The sequence below is a fragment of the Coregonus lavaretus genome, assembly GCF_964263955.1.
Source record: "Coregonus lavaretus genome assembly, contig: HAP1_SCAFFOLD_47, whole genome shotgun sequence".
NCBI classification, from domain to species: domain Eukaryota; kingdom Metazoa; phylum Chordata; class Actinopteri; order Salmoniformes; family Salmonidae; genus Coregonus; species Coregonus lavaretus.
This window is the reverse complement of record NW_028161510.1, coordinates 3,255,688-3,277,907: the sequence shown is the minus strand read 5'-3', so window position 1 is coordinate 3,277,907 and position 22,220 is coordinate 3,255,688. Positions and strand designations below refer to the sequence as shown.

The 22,220-nt window shown below is 45.5% G+C and overlaps 1 protein-coding gene across 1 annotated transcript in view; it reads right to left on the bottom strand.

The window, feature by feature from the left end:
- LOC311120562 (uncharacterized protein) overlaps nucleotides 1-22,220 on the bottom strand; it is a 37,408-nt gene that overhangs the window by 1,946 nt on the left and 13,242 nt on the right. The window lies entirely within an intron of this gene.

The window sequence follows — 22,220 nt, the reverse complement described above, 5'->3', positions numbered from 1 at the left end:
GTCATTCCAGCAGCAGAGGTTGACGTGACTGTTAGCTTTAGCGGTCTAGCTAGCAAGGTAGAAGAACGCTAGCCAGCCTGCATAGCAACCATTTCTGTTTAGAATGCACTACCAGTGTGCTTGGCTAGAAACTATAACAATAGAATGAACAACCAGTGTGCTTGGCTAGAAACTATGCCAATAGAATGAACAACCAGTGTGCTTGGTTAGAAACTATACCAACAGAATGATCAACCAGTGTGCTTGGCTAGAAACTATACCAACAGAATGATCAACCAGTGTGCTTGGCTAGAAACTATACCAACAGAATGAACAACCAGTGTGCTTGGCTAGAAACTATGCCAATAGAATGAACAACCAGTGTGCTTGGTTAGAAACTATACCAACAGAATGAACAACCAGTGTGCTTGGCTAGAAACTATACCAACAGAATGAACAACCAGTGTGCTTGGCTAGAAACTATACCAACAGAATGAACAACCAGTGCTTTTGTCTCTCAACCTCAGAAATATAACTAATGACTGGCTTAAGTCCGGACTATATCTGTTAGTGCCCTTTTGGTATCAGAAAGAAAGTGTATTAGAGGGCAATTCCCCCTCCCCCCCAAAAAAAACATTAATTTAAAAGTTTAACCAACCATACAACTCTATAAGGACTACTTTTAACGATTTACACTGAACATTTTCCAAAAAACACATTTACTGGAAGAACTGCTGCTGCAATGTTTGTTAACAGAATTTCTGTAAAATCTCCCTCAGTTTTTAAAGTGACCACGTTTTCCAAAAACTCTTAAAATACTGTATCTTCTCCGAATTAAGATTCAACGATGTCTTCAGAAAGAATGTGGGGTCGTCGGCTATGACACAACACCTTGAGTTTGAACAAATCTATTTTGGTTAATGAACTACATTAAGTGAAGTGGATTTAAACCCAGTAACAGAATTGCGGTAACGGAAGTTCAAGTTTCAAGTTGTATGTACGGGATACACATGGTATTCACCGTCCAATGAAATGGTTATTGGCAGGTTCCTTCTGGACAATGCAACAACAATAAGAAATAATACAAGATAAGAATAGGAACATAAATTAAATGTCTCAGTAGAACAGAATAAACATTTTAGCATCAGGATAATACAGGAAGGAACAATTATTAGTCCAATATTTACACACGTCTTGGGGAAAGGAGGATTGGAGGGCAAGTGTTTAAACTGTGCAGTATTTAGCAATCATAATAGGAATCTGGTAGCAGCAGTTGTGATGTGTGTGTAGCATGAATATATATATGTGTGTATGTCTGTGTGGGTGTGTATGTGTGTATGTGTTTGTGAGTGTGTATGTCTGTGTGTGTGTCTGTGTGTGTCTGTGTGTGTGTGTGTGTGTGTGTGTCTGTGTGTGTCTGTGTGTGTGTGTCTGTGTGTGTGTGTGTGTGTCTGTGTGGATGTGTGTGTGTGTGTGTGTGTGTGTGTTGTATATGTCTGTGTGGGTGTGTATGTCTGTGTGTGTGTGTGTCTGTAAAAACGTGTACAGACAGACAGACCATCAAAGGCCATCAAAGAGGCAAAACGACAGTCCAGGGACAAAGTGGAGTCGCAACTCAACTAATAAATAACAACTAATAAATAACACAACATGGCTGTCTACAAGCACCAGGGCCGGCCGGTCATGGCTAGAAGGGATCCAGCTTTTGCAGAGGCCAAAGTGAGCCCCGTACCGTATCGTCCGGAGGCAGGCAGAGGCCAAAGTGAGCCCCGTACCGTATCGTCCGGAGGCAGGCAGAGGCCAAAGTGAGCCCCGTACCGTATCGTCCGGAGGCAGGCAAAGGCCAAAGTGAGCCCCGTACCGTATCGTCCGGAGGCAGGCAGAGGCCAAAGTGAGCCCCGTACCGTATCGTCCGGAGGCAGGCAGAGGCCAAAGTGAGCCCCGTACCGTATCGTCCGGAGGCAGGCAAAGGCCAAAGTGAGCCCCGTACCGTATCGTCCGGAGGCAGGCAGAGGCCAAAGTGAGCCCCGTACCGTATCGTCCGGAGGCAGGCAGAGGCCAAAGTGAGCGCCGTACCGTATCGTCCGGAGGCAGGCAGAGGCCAAAGTGAGCCCCGTACCGTATCGTCCGGAGGCAGGCAGAGGCCAAAGTGAGCCCCGTACCGTATCGTCCGGAGGCAGGCAGAGGCCAAAGTGAGCCCCGTACCGTATCGTCCGGAGGCAGGCAGAGGCCAAAGTGAGCCCCGTACCGTATCGTCCGGAGGCAGGCAGAGGCCAAAGTGAGCTCCGTACCGTATCGTCCGGAGGCAGGCAGAGGCCAAAGTGAGCTCCGTACCGTATCGTCCGGAGGCAGGCAGAGGCCAAAGTGAGCCCCGTACCGTATCGTCCGGAGGCAGGCAGAGGCCAAAGTGAGCTCCGTACCGTATCGTCCGAAGGCAGGCAGAGGCCAAAGTGAGCCCCGTACCGTATCGTCCGGAGGCAGGCAGAGGCCAAAGTGAGCTCCGTACCGTATCGTCCGGAGGCAGGCAGAGGCCAAAGTGAGCCCCGTACCGTATCGTCCGGAGGCAGGCAGAGGCCAAAGTGAGCTCCGTACCGTATCGTCCGGAGGCAGGCAGACGCCAAAGTGAGCTCCGTACCGTATCGTCCGGAGGCAGGCAGAGGCCAAAGTGAGCCCCGTACCGTATCGTCCGGAGGCAGGCAGAGGCCAAAGTGAGCTCCGTACCGTATCGTCCGGAGGCAGGCAGAGGCCAAAGTGAGCCCCGTACCGTATCGTCCGGAGGCAGGCAGAGGCCAAAGTGAGCTCCGTACCGTATCGTCCGGAGGCAGGCAGACGCCAAAGTGAGCTCCGTACCGTATCGTCCGGAGGCAGGCAGAGGCCAAAGTGAGCCCCGTACCGTATCGCTGTGCGCCTCTAAAATGTTTTAATAATGCGGAGGGTTCCATACAGCTACTCATAGACATGATTGGTTGATGGTAGGTGAGGGCGGGAGGTCCTAAACACAAACTCACTTCCTTGACAACTTCTTTAATAATAATAATAATAATAATAGTATGCCATTTAGCAGACGCTTTTATCCAAAGCTACTTACAGTCATGTGTGCATACATTTTTACGTATGGGTGGTCCCGGGGATCGAACCCACTACCCTGGCGTTACAAGCGCCATGCTCTACCAATTGAGCTACAGAGGACCACAACAGCTCTCCGCTGCTCTGCCAAGCCCAGGAAGTATGAATGCCCTGACTTCTGCAGAGGCCACATCACCGTAAATGCTGCGCGGCCCAATGCAGACATCAGAATGACCATGTAGCTCCTTTTAGCTAGATAGATAGCTGCAGTGCCAACCGTGAGTGTCTGTCGGTGTGTTTAAATGTCATTCTGTTTTAGGGCTGAACTTTGGCAGAGGCCAAAGTGAGCCCCGTACCGTATCGTCCGGAGGCAGGCAGAGGCCAAAGTGAGCTCCGGACTGTTTTAGGGCTGAACCCATTTAAATCGACTGGTCGATAGGCTGTTGGTCGATAGGCTGTTGGTCGATCGAGATTTCTTTAGTCGAACAGTCGCAAAAAATAAATAAAACAAATAATGGTGGAGCACAAGACACCTGTCTGATTGGCTCCTGTCTGAGTGGACTGATCCATTGTGGAGGCCTGTCTGAGTGGACTGATCCATTGTGGAGGCCTGTCTGAGTGACTAAGACGTGCTACCGAAATTGTATATGGTTATATTACATAAGAACAATGGTGCAACACTAATAAAAATAATATTATTTTATAACAAATGCGCTTTCTCCCTCGTAGTATTCAGACCCCTTGACTTTTTCCACATATTGTTACATTACAGCCTTATTCTAAAATTGATTAAATTGTTTTTCCCCTCATCAATCTACACACAACATCCCATAATGACAAAGAAAATAAAATGTTTTTTAGACATTTTAGCACATTTATTAAATTACAATCTAAGTAAGAGTACTTTTACTTAAGTACAGATTTTTTTTGTACTCTACCCACCGCTGCAAATGATCCATAGTCTAACTATAAAGCGTGGGAGAGTATCCAACACTGGAGGAAAGTTGATCGTTATGCATCAGGCCTACATCTGTCAATCAACTGATGACCCCCTAACGGGTCATAATCCAGAATGTAGCCTATTGTCTTCTAACCCAATAACAAGGGGCCCTGACGGGTCATAATCCAGAATGTAGCCTATTGTCTTCTAACCCAATAACAAGGGGCCCTAACGGGTCATAATCCAGAATGTAGCCTATTGTCTTCTAACCCAATAACAAGGGGGCCTAACGGGTCATAATCCAGAATGTAGCCTATTGTCTTCTAACCCAATAACAAGGGGCCCTAACGGGTCATAATCCAGAATGTAGCCTATTGTCTTCTAACCCAATAACAAGGGGCCCTGACGGGTCATAATCCAGAATGTAGCCTATTGTCTTCTAACCCAATAACAAGGGGCCCTGACGGGTCATAATCCAGAATGTAGCCTATTGTCTTCTAACCCAATAACAAGGGGCCCTGACGGGTCATAATCCAGAATGTAGCCTATTGTCTTCTAACCCAATAACAAGGGGCCCCTGTTAAAGCCACCTACTACATTATTACATGTACACCTCATTTAGCAGAACGCTCTTATCCAGAGCCACTTACAGTTAGTGAGTCATTTAGCAGACGCTCTTATCCAGAGCCACTTACAGTTAGTGAGTCATTTAGCAGACGCTCTTATCCAGAGCCACTTACAGTTAGTGAGTCATTTAGCAGAACGCTCTTATCCAGAGCCACTTACAGTTAGTGAGTCATTTAGCAGAACGCTCTTATCCAGAGCCACTTACAGTTAGTGAGTCATTTAGCAGACGCTCTTATCCAGAGACACTTACAGTTAGTGAGTCATTTAGCAGACGCTCTTATCCAGAGCCACTTACAGTTAGTGAGTCATTTAGCAGACGCTCTTATCCAGAGCCACTTACAGTTAGTGAGTCATTTAGCAGACGCTCATATCCAGAGCCACTTACAGTTAGTGAGTCATTTAGCAGACGCTCTTATCCAGAGCCACTTACAGTTAGTGGGTCATTTAGCAGAACACTCTTATCCAGAGCCACTTACAGTTAGTGAGTCATTTAGCAGACGCTCTTATCCAGAGCCACTTACAGTTAGTGAGTCATTTAGCAGAACGCTCTTATCCAGAGCCACTTACAGTTAGTGAGTCATTTAGCAGAACGCTCTTATCCAGAGCCACTTACAGTTAGTGAGTCAATTAGCAGAACGCTCTTATCCAGAGCCACTTACAGTTAGTGAGTCATTTAGCAGAACGCTCTTATCCAGAGCCACTTACAGTTAGTGAGTCAATTAGCAGAACGCTCTTATCCAGAGCCACTTACAGTTAGTGAGTCATTTAGCAGACGCTCTTATCCAGAGCCACTTACAGTTAGTGAGTCATTTAGCAGACGCTCTTATCCAGAGCCACTTACAGTTAGTGAGTCATTTAGCAGACGCTCTTATCCAGAGCCACTTACAGTTAGTGAGTCATTTAGCAGAACGCTCTTATCCAGAGCCACTTACAGTTAGTGAGTCATTTAGCAGACGCTCTTATCCAGAGCCACTTACAGTTAGTGAGTCATTTAGCAGAACGCTCTTATCCAGAGCCACTTACAGTTAGTGAGTCATTTAGCAGAACGCTCTTATCCAGAGCCACTTAGTTAGTGAGTCATTTAGCAGACGCTCTTATCCAGAGCCACTTACAGTTAGTGAGTCATTTAGCAGACGCTCTTATCCAGAGCCACTTACAGTTAGTGAGTCATTTAGCAGACGCTCTTATCCAGAGCCACTTACAGTTAGTGAGTCATTTAGCAGACGCTCTTATCCAGAGCCACTTACAGTTAGTGAGTCATTTAGCAGACGCTCTTATCCAGAGCCACTTACAGTTAGTGGGTCATTTAGCAGAACACTCTTATCCAGAGCCACTTACAGTTAGTGAGTCATTTAGCAGACGCTCTTATCCAGAGCCACTTACAGTTAGTGAGTCATTTAGCAGAACGCTCTTATCCAGAGCCACTTACAGTTAGTGAGTCATTTAGCAGAACGCTCTTATCCAGAGCCACTTACAGTTAGTGAGTCAATTAGCAGAACGCTCTTATCCAGAGCCACTTACAGTTAGTGAGTCATTTAGCAGACGCTCTTATCCAGAGCCACTTACAGTTAGTGAGTCATTTAGCAGACGCTCTTATCCAGAGCCACTTACAGTTAGTGAGTCATTTAGAAGACGCTCTTATCCAGAGCCACTTACAGTTAGTGAGTCATTTAGCAGAACGCTCTTATCTAGAGCCACTTACAGTTAGTGAGTCATTTAGCAGACGCTCTTATCCAGAGCCACTTACAGTTAGTGAGTCATTTAGCAGACGCTCTTATCCAGAGCCACTTACAGTTAGTGAGTCATTTAGGAGAACGCTCTTATCCAGAGCCACTTACAGTTAGTGAGTCATTTAGCAGACGCTCTTATCCAGAGCCACTTACAGTTAGTGAGTCATTTAGCAGACGCTCTTATCCAGAGCCACTTACAGTTAGTGAGTCATTTAGCAGACGCTCTTATCCAGAGCCACTTACAGTTAGTGAGTCATTTAGCAGACGCTCTTATCCAGAGCCACTTACAGTTAGTGAGTCATTTAGCAGACGCTCTTATCCAGAGACACTTACAGTTAGTGAGTCATTTAGCAGACGCTCTTATCAAGAGACACTTACAGTTAGTGAGTCATTTAGCAGACGCTCTTATCCAGAGCCACTTACAGTTAGTGAGTCATTTAGCAGACGCTCTTATCCAGAGACACTTACAGTTAGTGAGTCATTTAGCAGACGCTCTTATCCAGAGCCACTTACAGTTAGTGAGTCATTTAGCAGACGCTCTTATCCAGAGCCACTTACAGTTAGTGAGTCATTTAGCAGACGCTCTTATCCAGAGCCACTTACAGTTAGTGAGTCATTTAGCAGACGCTCTTATCCAGAGACACTTACAGTTAGTGAGTCATTTAGCAGACGCTCTTATCCAGAGCCACTTACAGTTAGTGAGTCATTTAGCAGACGCTCTTATCCAGAGCCACTTACAGTTAGTGAGTCATTTAGCAGAACGCTCTTATCCAGAGCCACTTACAGTTAGTGAGTCATTTAGCAGAACGCTCTTATCCAGAGCCACTTACAGTTAGTGAGTCATTTAGCAGACGCTCTTATCCAGAGCCACTTACAGTTAGTGAGTCATTTAGCAGACGCTCTTATCCAGAGCCACTTACAGTTAGTGAGTCATTTAGCAGACGCTCTTATCCAGAGCCACTTACAGTTAGTGAGTCATTTAGCAGAACGCTCTTATCCAGAGCCACTTACAGTTAGTGAGTCATTTAGCAGAACGCTCTTATCCAGAGCCACTTAGTTAGTGAGTCATTTAGCAGACGCTCTTATCCAGAGCCACTTACAGTTAGTGAGTCATTTAGCAGACGCTCTTATCCAGAGCCACTTACAGTTAGTGAGTCATTTAGCAGACGCTCTTATCCATAGCCACTTACAGTTAGTGAGTCATTTAGCAGACGCTCTTATCCAGAGCCACTTACAGTTAGTGAGTCATTTAGCAGACGCTCTTATCCAGAGCCAATTACAGTTAGTGGGTCATTTAGCAGAACACTCTTATCCAGAGCCACTTACAGTTAGTGAGTCATTTAGCAGACGCTCTTATCCAGAGCCACTTACAGTTAGTGAGTCATTTAGCAGAACGCTCTTATCCAGAGCCACTTACAGTTAGTGAGTCATTTAGCAGAACGCTCTTATCCAGAGCCACTTACAGTTAGTGAGTCATTTAGCAGACGCTCTTATCCAGAGCCACTTACAGTTAGTGAGTCATTTAGCAGACGCTCTTATCCAGAGACACTTACAGTTAGTGAGTCATTTAGCAGACGCTCTTATCCAGAGCCACTTACAGTTAGTGAGTCATTTAGCAGACGCTCTTATCCAGAGCCACTTACAGTTAGTGAGTCATTTAGCAGAACGCTGTTATCCAGAGCCACTTACAGTTAGTGAGTCATTTAGCAGACGCTCTTATCCAGAGCCACTTACAGTTAGTGAGTCATTTAGCAGACGCTCTTATCCAGAGCCACTTACAGTTAGTGAGTCATTTAGCAGAATGCTCTTATCCAGAGCCACTTACAGTTAGTGAGTCATTTAGCAGACGCTCTTATCCAGAGCCACTTACAGTTAGTGAGTCATTTAGCAGACGCTCTTATCCAGAGACACTTACAGTTAGTGAGTCATTTAGCAGACGCTCTTATCCAGAGCCACTTACAGTTAGTGAGTCATTTAGCAGACGCTCTTATCCAGAGACACTTACAGTTAGTGAGTCATTTAGCAGACGCTCTTATCCAGAGCCACTTACAGTTAGTGAGTCATTTAGCAGACACTCTTATCCAGAGCCACTTACAGTTAGTGAGTCATTTAGCAGACGCTCTTATCCAGAGACACTTACAGTTAGTGAGTCATTTAGCAGACGCTCTTATCCAGAGCCACTTACAGTTAGTGAGTCATTTAGCAGAACGCTGTTATCCAGAGCCACTTACAGTTAGTGAGTCATTTAGCAGACGCTCTTATCCAGAGCCACTTACAGTTAGTGAGTCATTTAGCAGACGCTCTTATCCAGAGCCACTTACAGTTAGTGAGTCATTTAGCAGACGCTCTTATCCAGAGCCACTTACAGTTAGTGAGTCATTTAGCAGAACGCTCTTATCCAGAGCCACTTACAGTTGGTGAGTCATTTAGCAGACGCTCTTATCCAGAGCCACTTACAGTTAGTGAGTCATTCAGCAGACGCTCTTATCCAGAGCCACTTACAGTTAGTGAGTCATTTAGCAGACGCTCTTATCCAGAGCCACTTACAGTTAGTGAGTCATTTAGCAGACGCTCTTATCCAGAGACACTTACAGTTAGTGAGTCATTTAGCAGACACTCTTATCCAGAGCCACTTACAGTTAGTGAGTCATTTAGCAGACACTCTTATCCAGAGCCACTTACAGTTAGTGAGTCATTTAGCAGACGCTCTTATCCAGAGCCACTTACAGTAAGTGAGTCATTTAGCAGACGCTCTTATCCAGAGCCACTTACAGTTAGTGAGTCATTCAGCAGACGCTCTTATCCAGAGCCACTTACAGTTAGTGAGTCATTTAGCAGACGCTCTTATCCAGAGACACTTACAGTTAGTGAGTCATTTAGCAGACACTCTTATCCAGAGCCACTTACAGTTAGTGAGTCATTTAGCAGACGCTCTTATCCAGAGCCACTTACAGTTAGTGAGTCATTTAGCAGACGCTCTTATCCAGAGCCACTTACAGTAAGTGAGTCATTTAGCAGACGCTCTTATCCAGAGAGACTTACAGTTAGTGAGTCATTTAGCAGACGCTCTTATCCAGAGACACTTACAGTTAGTGAGTCATTTAGCAGACGCTCTTATCCAGAGACACTTACAGTTAGTGAGTCATTTAGCAGACGCTCTTATCCAGAGAGACTTACAGTAGTGAGTCATTTAGCAGACGCTCTTATCCAGAGAGACTTACAGTTAGTGAGTCATTTAGCAGACGCTCTTATCCAGAGCCACTTACAGTTAGTGAGTCATTTAGCAGACGCTCTTATCCAGAGCCACTTACAGTTAGTGAGTCATTTAGCAGACGCTCTTATCCAGAGACACTTACAGTTAGTGAGTCATTTAGCAGAACGCTCTTATCCAGAGCCACTTACAGTTAGTGAGTCATTTAGCAGAACGCTCTTATCCAGAGCCACTTACAGTTAGTGAGTCATTTAGCAGACGCTCTTATCCAGAGCCACTTACAGTTAGTGAGTCATTTAGCAGACGCTCTTATCCAGAGCCACTTACAGTTAGTGAGTCATTTAGCAGACGCTCTTATCCAGAGACACTTACAGTTAGTGAGTCATTTAGCAGACGCTCTTATCCAGAGCCACTTACAGTTAGTGAGTCATTTAGCAGACGCTCTTATCCAGAGACACTTACAGTTAGTGAGTCATTTAGCAGACGCTCTTATCCAGAGACACTTACAGTTAGTGAGTCATTTAGCAGACGCTCTTATCCAGAGCCACTTACAGTTAGTGAGTCATTTAGCAGAACGCTCTTATCCAGAGCCACTTACAGTTAGTGAGTCATTTAGCAGACGCTCTTATCCAGAGACACTTACAGTTAGTGAGTCATTTAGCAGACGCTCTTATCCAGAGCCACTTACAGTTAGTGAGTCATTTAGCAGACGCTCTTATCCAGAGCCACTTACAGTTAGTGAGTCATTTAGCAGACGCTCTTATCCAGAGACACTTACAGTTAGTGAGTCATTTAGCAGACGCTCTTATCCAGAGACACTTACAGTTAGTGAGTCATTTAGCAGACGCTCTTATCCAGAGCCACTTACAGTTTGTGAGTCATTTAGCAGACGCTCTTATCCAGAGCCACTTACAGTTAGTGAGTCATTTAGCAGACGCTCTTATCCAGAGACACTTACAGTTAGTGAGTCATTTAGCAGACGCTCTTATCCAGAGCCACTTACAGTTAGTGAGTCATTTAGCAGAACGCTCTTATCCAGAGCCACTTACAGTTAGTGAGTCATTTAGCAGACGCTCTTATCCAGAGCCACTTACAGTTAGTGAGTCATTTAGCAGACGCTCTTATCCAGAGCCACTTACAGTTAGTGAGTCATTTAGCAGACGCTCTTATCCAGAGCCACTTACAGTTAGTGAGTCATTTAGCAGACGCTCTTATCCAGAGCCACTTACAGTTAGTGAGTCATTTAGCAGAATGCTCTTATCCAGAGCCACTTACAGTTAGTGAGTCATTTAGCAGACGCTCTTATCCAGAGCCACTTACAGTTAGTGAGTCATTTAGCAGACGCTCTTATCCAGAGCCACTTACAGTTAGTGAGTCATTTAGCAGACGCTCTTATCCAGAGCCACTTACAGTTAGTGAGTCATTTAGCAGACGCTCTTATCCAGAGCCACTTACAGTTAGTGAGTCATTTAGCAGACGCTCTTATCCAGAGACACTTACAGTTAGTGAGTCATTTAGCAGAACGCTGTTATCCAGAGCCACTTACAGTTAGTGAGTCATTTAGCAGACGCTCTTATCCAGAGCCACTTACAGTTAGTGAGTCATTTAGCAGACGCTCTTATCCAGAGACACTTACAGTTAGTGAGTCATTTAGCAGACGCTCTTATCCAGAGCCACTTACAGTTAGTGAGTCATTTAGCAGACACTCTTATCCAGAGCCACTTACAGTTAGTGAGTCATTTAGCAGACGCTCTTATCCAGAGACACTTACAGTTAGTGAGTCATTTAGCAGACGCTCTTATCCAGAGCCACTTACAGTTAGTGAGTCATTTAGCAGAACGCTGTTATCCAGAGCCACTTACAGTTAGTGAGTCATTTAGCAGACGCTCTTATCCAGAGCCACTTACAGTTAGTGAGTCATTTAGCAGACGCTCTTATCCAGAGCCACTTACAGTTAGTGAGTCATTTAGCAGAATGCTCTTATCCAGAGCCACTTACAGTTAGTGAGTCATTTAGCAGACGCTCTTATCCAGAGCCACTTACAGTTAGTGAGTCATTTAGCAGACGCTCTTATCCAGAGACACTTACAGTTAGTGAGTCATTTAGCAGACGCTCTTATCCAGAGCCACTTACAGTTAGTGAGTCATTTAGCAGACGCTCTTATCCAGAGACACTTACAGTTAGTGAGTCATTTAGCAGACGCTCTTATCCAGAGCCACTTACAGTTAGTGAGTCATTTAGCAGACACTCTTATCCAGAGCCACTTACAGTTAGTGAGTCATTTAGCAGACGCTCTTATCCAGAGACACTTACAGTTAGTGAGTCATTTAGCAGACGCTCTTATCCAGAGCCACTTACAGTTAGTGAGTCATTTAGCAGAACGCTGTTATCCAGAGCCACTTACAGTTAGTGAGTCATTTAGCAGACGCTCTTATCCAGAGCCACTTACAGTTAGTGAGTCATTTAGCAGACGCTCTTATCCAGAGCCACTTACAGTTAGTGAGTCATTTAGCAGACGCTCTTATCCAGAGACACTTACAGTTAGTGAGTCATTTAGCAGACGCTCTTATCCAGAGCCACTTACAGTTAGTGAGTCATTTAGCAGACGCTCTTATCCAGAGACACTTACAGTTAGTGAGTCATTTAGCAGACGCTCTTATCCAGAGCCACTTACAGTTAGTGAGTCATTTAGCAGACACTCTTATCCAGAGCCACTTACAGTTAGTGAGTCATTTAGCAGACGCTCTTATCCAGAGACACTTACAGTTAGTGAGTCATTTAGCAGACGCTCTTATCCAGAGCCACTTACAGTTAGTGAGTCATTTAGCAGAACGCTGTTATCCAGAGCCACTTACAGTTAGTGAGTCATTTAGCAGACGCTCTTATCCAGAGCCACTTACAGTTAGTGAGTCATTTAGCAGACGCTCTTATCCAGAGCCACTTACAGTTAGTGAGTCATTTAGCAGACGCTCTTATCCAGAGCCACTTACAGTTAGTGAGTCATTTAGCAGAACGCTCTTATCCAGAGCCACTTACAGTTGGTGAGTCATTTAGCAGACGCTCTTATCCAGAGCCACTTACAGTTAGTGAGTCATTCAGCAGACGCTCTTATCCAGAGCCACTTACAGTTAGTGAGTCATTTAGCAGACGCTCTTATCCAGAGCCACTTACAGTTAGTGAGTCATTTAGCAGACGCTCTTATCCAGAGACACTTACAGTTAGTGAGTCATTTAGCAGACACTCTTATCCAGAGCCACTTACAGTTAGTGAGTCATTTAGCAGACGCTCTTATCCAGAGCCACTTACAGTTAGTGAGTCATTTAGCAGACGCTCTTATCCAGAGCCACTTACAGTAAGTGAGTCATTTAGCAGACGCTCTTATCCAGAGCCACTTACAGTTAGTGAGTCATTCAGCAGACGCTCTTATCCAGAGCCACTTACAGTTAGTGAGTCATTTAGCAGACGCTCTTATCCAGAGACACTTACAGTTAGTGAGTCATTTAGCAGACACTCTTATCCAGAGCCACTTACAGTTAGTGAGTCATTTAGCAGACGCTCTTATCCAGAGCCACTTACAGTTAGTGAGTCATTTAGCAGACGCTCTTATCCAGAGCCACTTACAGTAAGTGAGTCATTTAGCAGACGCTCTTATCCAGAGAGACTTACAGTTAGTGAGTCATTTAGCAGACGCTCTTATCCAGAGACACTTACAGTTAGTGAGTCATTTAGCAGACGCTCTTATCCAGAGACACTTACAGTTAGTGAGTCATTTAGCAGACGCTCTTATCCAGAGAGACTTACAGTAGTGAGTCATTTAGCAGACGCTCTTATCCAGAGAGACTTACAGTTAGTGAGTCATTTAGCAGACGCTCTTATCCAGAGCCACTTACAGTTAGTGAGTCATTTAGCAGACGCTCTTATCCAGAGCCACTTACAGTTAGTGAGTCATTTAGCAGACGCTCTTATCCAGAGACACTTACAGTTAGTGAGTCATTTAGCAGAACGCTCTTATCCAGAGCCACTTACAGTTAGTGAGTCATTTAGCAGAACGCTCTTATCCAGAGCCACTTACAGTTAGTGAGTCATTTAGCAGACGCTCTTATCCAGAGCCACTTACAGTTAGTGAGTCATTTAGCAGACGCTCTTATCCAGAGCCACTTACAGTTAGTGAGTCATTTAGCAGACGCTCTTATCCAGAGCCACTTACAGTTAGTGAGTCATTTAGCAGACGCTCTTATCCAGAGCCACTTACAGTTAGTGAGTCATTTAGCAGACGCTCTTATCCAGAGACACTTACAGTTAGTGAGTCATTTAGCAGACGCTCTTATCCAGAGACACTTACAGTTAGTGAGTCATTTAGCAGACGCTCTTATCCAGAGCCACTTACAGTTAGTGAGTCATTTAGCAGAACGCTCTTATCCAGAGCCACTTACAGTTAGTGAGTCATTTAGCAGACGCTCTTATCCAGAGCCACTTACAGTTAGTGAGTCATTTAGCAGACGCTCTTATCCAGAGCCACTTACAGTTAGTGAGTCATTTAGCAGACGCTCTTATCCAGAGCCACTTACAGTTAGTGAGTCATTTAGCAGACGCTCTTATCCAGAGACACTTACAGTTAGTGAGTCATTTAGCAGACGCTCTTATCCAGAGACACTTACAGTTAGTGAGTCATTTAGCAGACGCTCTTATCCAGAGCCACTTACAGTTAGTGAGTCATTTAGCAGACGCTCTTATCCAGAGCCACTTACAGTTAGTGAGTCATTTAGCAGACGCTCTTATCCAGAGACACTTACAGTTAGTGAGTCATTTAGCAGACGCTCTTATCCAGAGCCACTTACAGTTAGTGAGTCATTTAGCAGAACCCTCTTATCCAGAGCCACTTACAGTTAGTGAGTCATTTAGCAGAACGCTCTTATCCAGAGCCACTTACAGTTAGTGAGTCATTTAGCAGACGCTCTTATCCAGAGCCACTTACAGTTAGTGAGTCATTTAGCAGACGCTCTTATCCAGAGCCACTTACAGTTAGTGAGTCATTTAGCAGACGCTCTTATCCAGAGCCACTTACAGTTAGTGAGTCATTTAGCAGAATGCTCTTATCCAGAGCCACTTACAGTTAGTGAGTCATTTAGCAGACGCTCTTATCCAGAGCCACTTACAGTTAGTGAGTCATTTAGCAGACGCTCTTATCCAGAGCCACTTACAGTTAGTGAGTCATTTAGCAGACGCTCTTATCCAGAGCCACTTACAGTTAGTGAGTCATTTAGCAGACGCTCTTATCCAGAGCCACTTACAGTTAGTGAGTCATTTAGCAGACGCTCTTATCCAGAGACACTTACAGTTAGTGAGTCATTTAGCAGAACGCTGTTATCCAGAGCCACTTACAGTTAGTGAGTCATTTAGCAGACGCTCTTATCCAGAGCCACTTACAGTTAGTGAGTCATTTAGCAGACGCTCTTATCCAGAGCCACTTACAGTTAGTGAGTCATTTAGCAGACGCTCTTATCCAGAGCCACTTACAGTTAGTGAGTCATTTAGCAGACGCTCTTATCCAGAGCCACTTACAGTTAGTGCATACATTATTCTTTTTTATTTTCATACTGGCCCCCCGTGGGAATCGAAACCCACAACCCTGGCGTTGCAAACGCCATGCTCTACCAACTGAGCTACCTCCCTGCCGGCCATTCCCTCCCCTACCCTGGACGACGCTGGGGCCAATTGTGCGCCGCCCCATTGGTCTCCCGGTTGCAGCCGGCTACAGCAGAGCCTGGATTCGAACCAGGATCTATAGTGGCACAGCTAGCACTGCGATGCAGTGCCTTAGCCCACTGCGCCACTCGGGAGGTTATCTCCTTAGACCAGGGGTGTCAAACGTACGGCCCGCGGGCCGGATCAGGCCCGCAAACGGGTTTAATCCGGCCCGCGAGATGATTTTGAAGAAGAAGAAAAAAAAACAACAACAAAAAACAATTTAAGTATAAAAATGCGCTGCAATTTTTCTATAAAATAAACTGCTGTTCCAATTGCGTCCACTGGATGGCGCAATAGCAATTGTGTTAAGCAAGCAAACTGTTTATACCGGGGCAGAGCAAGTAGGTCAAGCACGTGCAGCCAATGAGCTACTTTGTTTTGCCCTGCGATATTTATTACGGCTTCTACTTTTAACATTATGTGCTTTGGCACCCTCATTGCCCCAATATGTCTCTGTCAAAAAAGAGAAAAGTGGACGCAGAGTGCAGAGTGTTCCAAGAAAAATGGTCATCCTATTTAATCACGGAATTGAATGGGAAAGCTGTATGTTTGGTGTGTTCAGAGCATGTTGCAGTGCTGAAAGAATATAACCTTCGTCGCCACTATGTGAGTCTTCATGCCGACAAATATGACAACTTTCAAGGACAGCGGAGATGAGAGAAGGTGAATGAACTGTTGGCGGGTCTGAAGAAACAGCAGTCTGTGTTTACTCACAGCCGAGACATCAGTGACGCTGCAGTGAAAGCTAGCTACCTCATTGCTAATGAAATCGCAGTGGCTTCAAAACCATTTAGTGAGGGTGAATTTGTAAAAACATGCATGATGAAGGCAGCGGAGATTGTGTGCCCTGAAAAGCGGCAGGCTTTTGCAAATATCAGCCTGACAAGAAACACAGTTGCAGACAGGATTTCCGATCTTTCAGTGGATTTGGACAGCCAGTTGAAGCAAAAAGTAAAGTCATTTATTGCGTTTTCGGTTGCAATTGATGAAAGCACGGACATTACAGATGTTGCACAACTGGCCATTTTTTCATCCGCGGAGTTGATGACACATTGACCGTCACCGAGGAGTTCGTGGAGTTGGTGCCGATGACAGATACAACGACAGCAGCTGATATTTTTACCGCACTCGTCGGCGCGCTGGACAGGGTCGGAGTGGACTGGTCCCGCGCTGTCAGCCTGGCTACAGATGGTGCGCCCTCAATGATCGGGAAAAAAGCAGGCGTTGTGACAAAGTTCAGAGAGAAAGTGCAATCTGCAAATGGAGGACGTGATTTTTTGACTTTTCACTGTATTTTGCACCAGGAGGCTTTGTGTTGCAAGTCATTAACGATGGATAACGTCATGAAGGTGGTCATCCAAACTGTTAATTTAATCCGATCCAGAAGCCTGAATCACAGTCAGTTTGACAGCCTTCTCAGAGAGAAAGACCACATCTATGGCCTGCCATACCACACTGAGGTAAGATGGTTAAGCCGAGGTGCTGTGCTGAGGCGTTTCTTTGATTTACTAGAAGAAATTGAACAGTTCATGGAAGAAAAGGGCAAACCAGTGTTAGAATTTCATTCCGCAGAATGGATGCCGGACCTTGCATTTATGGTGGATGTTACAGAGCACCTGAATAACTTGAACAAACAGCTGCAAGGGCGCAACAAAGTTGTCACGCAGTATTATGACAGCATACGTTCTTTCAAGTTGAAGCTGTCATTGTGGGAGACGCAACTTGCCGGTGGTGATGCAGCTCACTTCCCCTGTCTGAAAAATGTGTGCGCGACCCAACATGTGGCAGACATGAAGCGGTTCAAAGATAAAATAACTGGACTGTTACAGGAGTTTGAGCAACGCTTTCAGATTTATGTTTATATGTTTTTATGTTGATGTGCTATTGTTTTTAATTGATTTTATTTTATTTGTATATTTAACCTATTCTTGACTCTGTGGTTCTTGCACTTGTTTGGGGAACAGGATTTCATTATTTTTATCTACATTTCTGCCTGAGAAATGACACCCTGATATAGTTCTGTGATCTGTGAAACAGTTCTGTTAATCACTGAGGCATTGTGTGTTTGTGTGTTCTTTTTCTTTAGAATTTTCAAATAAACTTGACGTGTTTTATGATTAATAGTGATGTTGTGCTTGTACTATTTTGGACACACTGTCCTCAGGCTCCAGCTTTATGTTGTATGTTGATCGTATTAAAACAAAGAAAACAATCTGAAGTTGTTGTTTTTAAGTTATATATACCATGATTTTTCCGGTCCGGCCCACTTGGGAATAGATTTTCCTCCATGTGGCCCCTGAGCTAAAATGAGTTTGACACCCCTGCCTTAGACCGTCAATATGCACTAAAATTCAACCGCACAGCTGATCTCAATTTCAAACGTAACTGGGTCACCTCATTACAGGCTCCCTGAAAAGGTGATGTCGGTGTTACCTTAGTCAGAGATCTGTATATAATGAGGAGATGCTCGTGTCTCCGTCCTGACAATGGGAGTCGTCCCAAAGGCAGGTGGACAAGCTCAGGTCTGAATATTAAGCCCTTGGAAACGCATTGGGCTTATTTTGGAGAGAGTGAACCCCTCTCTCTCTCTCTCTCTTCGCCTCTTCCTCTCTGCCTTAGTCCTGCTCGCAAGCAACGTCTTTCAAGATATGTTCGCCCTCTGGTTGCTAAGGGCGACTTCTCTATTTTACAAGCATTCTGTACAATAGAAATACATACTTTCTCGTTTACCACGGCAAATCTACTGTGGAAATTTACCCAACACTTTGTATGAATGGAAACTAATGTTGGAGTACTGTTATTTTATTTGTTTACTTTTTATGTTATAAGTGTCTGGTATGGTCATTTAATATGAAGAAAAATAAGAAATGACCCTGGACTGTCCATATTTGGAAATGTGTAACTACATCAAGTCAATCTGGAGATTGCGTTATTTGGGGGGGGGGGGCGTGGCAGCCACTATAACTCAAAACTAAATATCAAAATGTCAATAAATATTTAGCTTTCCAGTCCATGTCTGTATACGAAGATGACGGTCTGATCTTTCAGATGCAATTGTAACTGAGTTGAAAGTCCATATCTCCTATAACGGCCATATCGGTGGCCATATCACCTAAAACGGCCATATCGGTGGCCATATCACCTAAAACGGCCATATCGGTGCCCATATCTCCTATAACGGCCATATCGGTGGCCATATCACCTAAAACGGCCATATCGGTGGCCATATCACCTAAAACGGCCATATCGGTGGCCATATCACCTAAAACGGCCATATCGGTGCCCATATCTCCTATAACGGCCATATCGGTGGCCATATCACCTAAAACGGCCATATCGGTGGCCATATCACCAATAACGGCCATATCATTGCCCATATCACCTAAAACGGCCATATCGGTGGCCATATCTCCTATAACGGCCATATCGGTGCCCATATCACCTAAAACGGCCATATCGGTGGCCATATCACATAAAACGGCCATATCGGTGGCCATATCACATAAAACGGCCATATCGGTGGCCATATCACCTAAAACGGCCATATCGGTGCCCATATCACCTAAAACGGCCATATCGGTGGCCATATCACCTAAAACAGCCATATCGGTGCCCATATCACCTATAACGGCCATATCGGTGGCCATATCTCCTATAACGGCCATATCGGTGCCCATATCACCTATAACGGCCATATCGGTGCCCATATCTCCTATAACGGCCATATCGGTGGCCATATCACCTAAAACGGCCATATCGGTGCCCATATCACCTAAAACGGCCATATAGGTGCCCATATCCCCTAAAACGGCCATATCGGTGGCCATATCTCCTATAACGGCCATATCGGTGCCCATATCACCTAAAACGGCCATATCGGTGCCCATATCTCCTATAACGGCCATATCGGTGGCCATATCACCTAAAACGGCCATATCGGTGGCCATATCACCTAAAACGGCCATATCGGTGGCCATATCTCCTATAACGGCCATATCGTTGCCCATATCACCTAAAACGGCCATATCGGTGGCCATATCTCCTATAACGGCCATATCGGTGGCCATATCACCTAAAACGGCCATATCGGTGGCCATATCACATAAATGGCCATATCGGTGGCCATATCTCCTATAACGGCCATATCGGTGCCCATATCACCTAAAACGGCCATATCGGTGGCCATATCGGTGCCCATATCACCTATATCGGCCATATCGGTGCCCATATCGCCTATAACGGCCATATCGGTGCCCATATCACCTATAACGGCCATATCGGTGGCCATATCTCCTATAACGGCCATATCGGTGCCCATATCACCTAAAACGGCCATATCGGTGCCCATATCTCCTATAACGGCCATATCGGTGGCCATATCACCTAAAACGGCCATATCGGTGGCCATATCACCTAAAACGGCCATATAGGTGCCCATATCACCTAAAACGGCCATATCGGTGGCCATATCTCCTATAACGGCCATATCGGTGCCCATATCACCTAAAATGGCCATATCGGTGCCCATATCTCCTATAACGGCCATATCGGTGGACATATCACCTAAAACGGCCATATCGGTGGCCATATCACATAAAACGGCCATATCGGTGGCCATATCACCTAAAACGGCCATATCGGTGGCCATATCACCTAAAACGGCCATATCGGTGCCCATATCACCTATAACGGCCATATCGGTGGCCATATCTCCTATAACGGCCATATCGTTGCCCATATCACCTAAAACGGCCATATCGGTGGCCATATCTCCTATAACGGCCATATCGGTGGCCATATCACCTAAAACGGCCATATCGGTGGCCATATCACATAAATGGCCATATCGGTGGCCATATCTCCTATAACGGCCATATCGGTGCCCATATCACCTAAAACGGCCATATCGGTGGCCATATCGGTGCCCATATCACCTATATCGGCCATATCGGTGCCCATATCGCCTATAACGGCCATATCGGTGCCCATATCACCTATAACGGCCATATCGGTGGCCATATCTCCTATAACGGCCATATCGGTGCCCATATCACCTAAAACGGCCATATCGGTGCCCATATCTCCTATAACGGCCATATCGGTGGCCATATCACCTAAAACGGCCATATCGGTGGCCATATCACCTAAAACGGCCATATAGGTGCCCATATCACCTAAAACGGCCATATCGGTGGCCATATCTCCTATAACGGTCATATCGGTGCCCATATCACCTAAAACGGCCATATCGGTGCCCATATCTCCTATAACGGCCATATCGGTGGACATATCACCTAAAACGGCCATATCGGTGGCCATATCACATAAAACGGCCATATCGGTGGCCATATCACCTAAAACGGCCATATCGGTGGCCATATCACCTAAAACGGCCATATCGGTGCCCATATCACCTATAACGGCCATATCGGTGCCCATATCACCTATAACGGCCATATCGGTGCCCATATCACCTATAACGGCCATATCGGTGCCCATATCTCCTATAACGGCCATATCGGTGGCCATATCACCTAAAACGGCCATATCGGTGGCCATATCACCTAAAACGGCCATATAGGTGCCCATATCACCTAAAACGGCCATATCGGTGGCCATATCTCCTATAACGGCCATATCGGTGGCCATATCACCTAAAACGGCCATATCGGTGGCCATATCACATAAAACGGCCATATCGGTGGCCATATCACATAAAACGGCCATATCGGTGGCCATATCACCTAAAACGGCCATATCGGTGCCCATATCACCTAAAACGGCCATATCGGTGGCCATATCACCTAAAACGGCCATATCGGTGGCCATATCACCTAAAACGGCCATATAGGTGCCCATATCACCTAAAACGGCCATATCGGTGGCCATATCTCCTATAACGGCCATATCGGTGCCCATATCACCTAAAATGGCCATATCGGTGCCCATATCTCCTATAACGGCCATATCGGTGGACATATCACCTAAAACGGCCATATCGGTGGCCATATCACATAAAACGGCCATATCGGTGGCCATATCACCTAAAACGGCCATATCGGTGGCCATATCACCTAAAACGGCCATATCGGTGCCCATATCACCTATAACGGCCATATCGGTGGCCATATCTCCTATAACGGCCATATCGTTGCCCATATCACCTAAAACGGCCATATCGGTGGCCATATCTCCTATAACGGCCATATCGGTGGCCATATCACCTAAAACGGCCATATCGGTGGCCATATCACATAAATGGCCATATCGGTGGCCATATCTCCTATAACGGCCATATCGGTGCCCATATCACCTAAAACGGCCATATCGGTGGCCATATCGGTGCCCATATCACCTATATCGGCCATATCGGTGCCCATATCGCCTATAACGGCCATATCGGTGCCCATATCACCTATAACGGCCATATCGGTGGCCATATCTCCTATAACGGCCATATCGGTGCCCATATCACCTAAAACGGCCATATCGGTGCCCATATCTCCTATAACGGCCATATCGGTGGCCATATCACCTAAAACGGCCATATCGGTGGCCATATCACCTAAAACGGCCATATAGGTGCCCATATCACCTATAACGGCCATATCGGTGGCCATATCTCCTATAACGGCCATATCGGTGCCCATATCACCTAAAACGGCCATATCGGTGCCCATATCTCCTATAACGGCCATATCGGTGGCCATATCACCTAAAACGGCCATATCGGTGGCCATATCACCTAAAACGGCCATATAGGTGCCCATATCACCTAAAACGGCCATATCGGTGGCCATATCTCCTATAACGGCCATATCGGTGCCCATATCACCTAAAATGGCCATATCGGTGCCCATATCTCCTATAACGGCCATATCGGTGGACATATCACCTAAAACGGCCATATCGGTGGCCA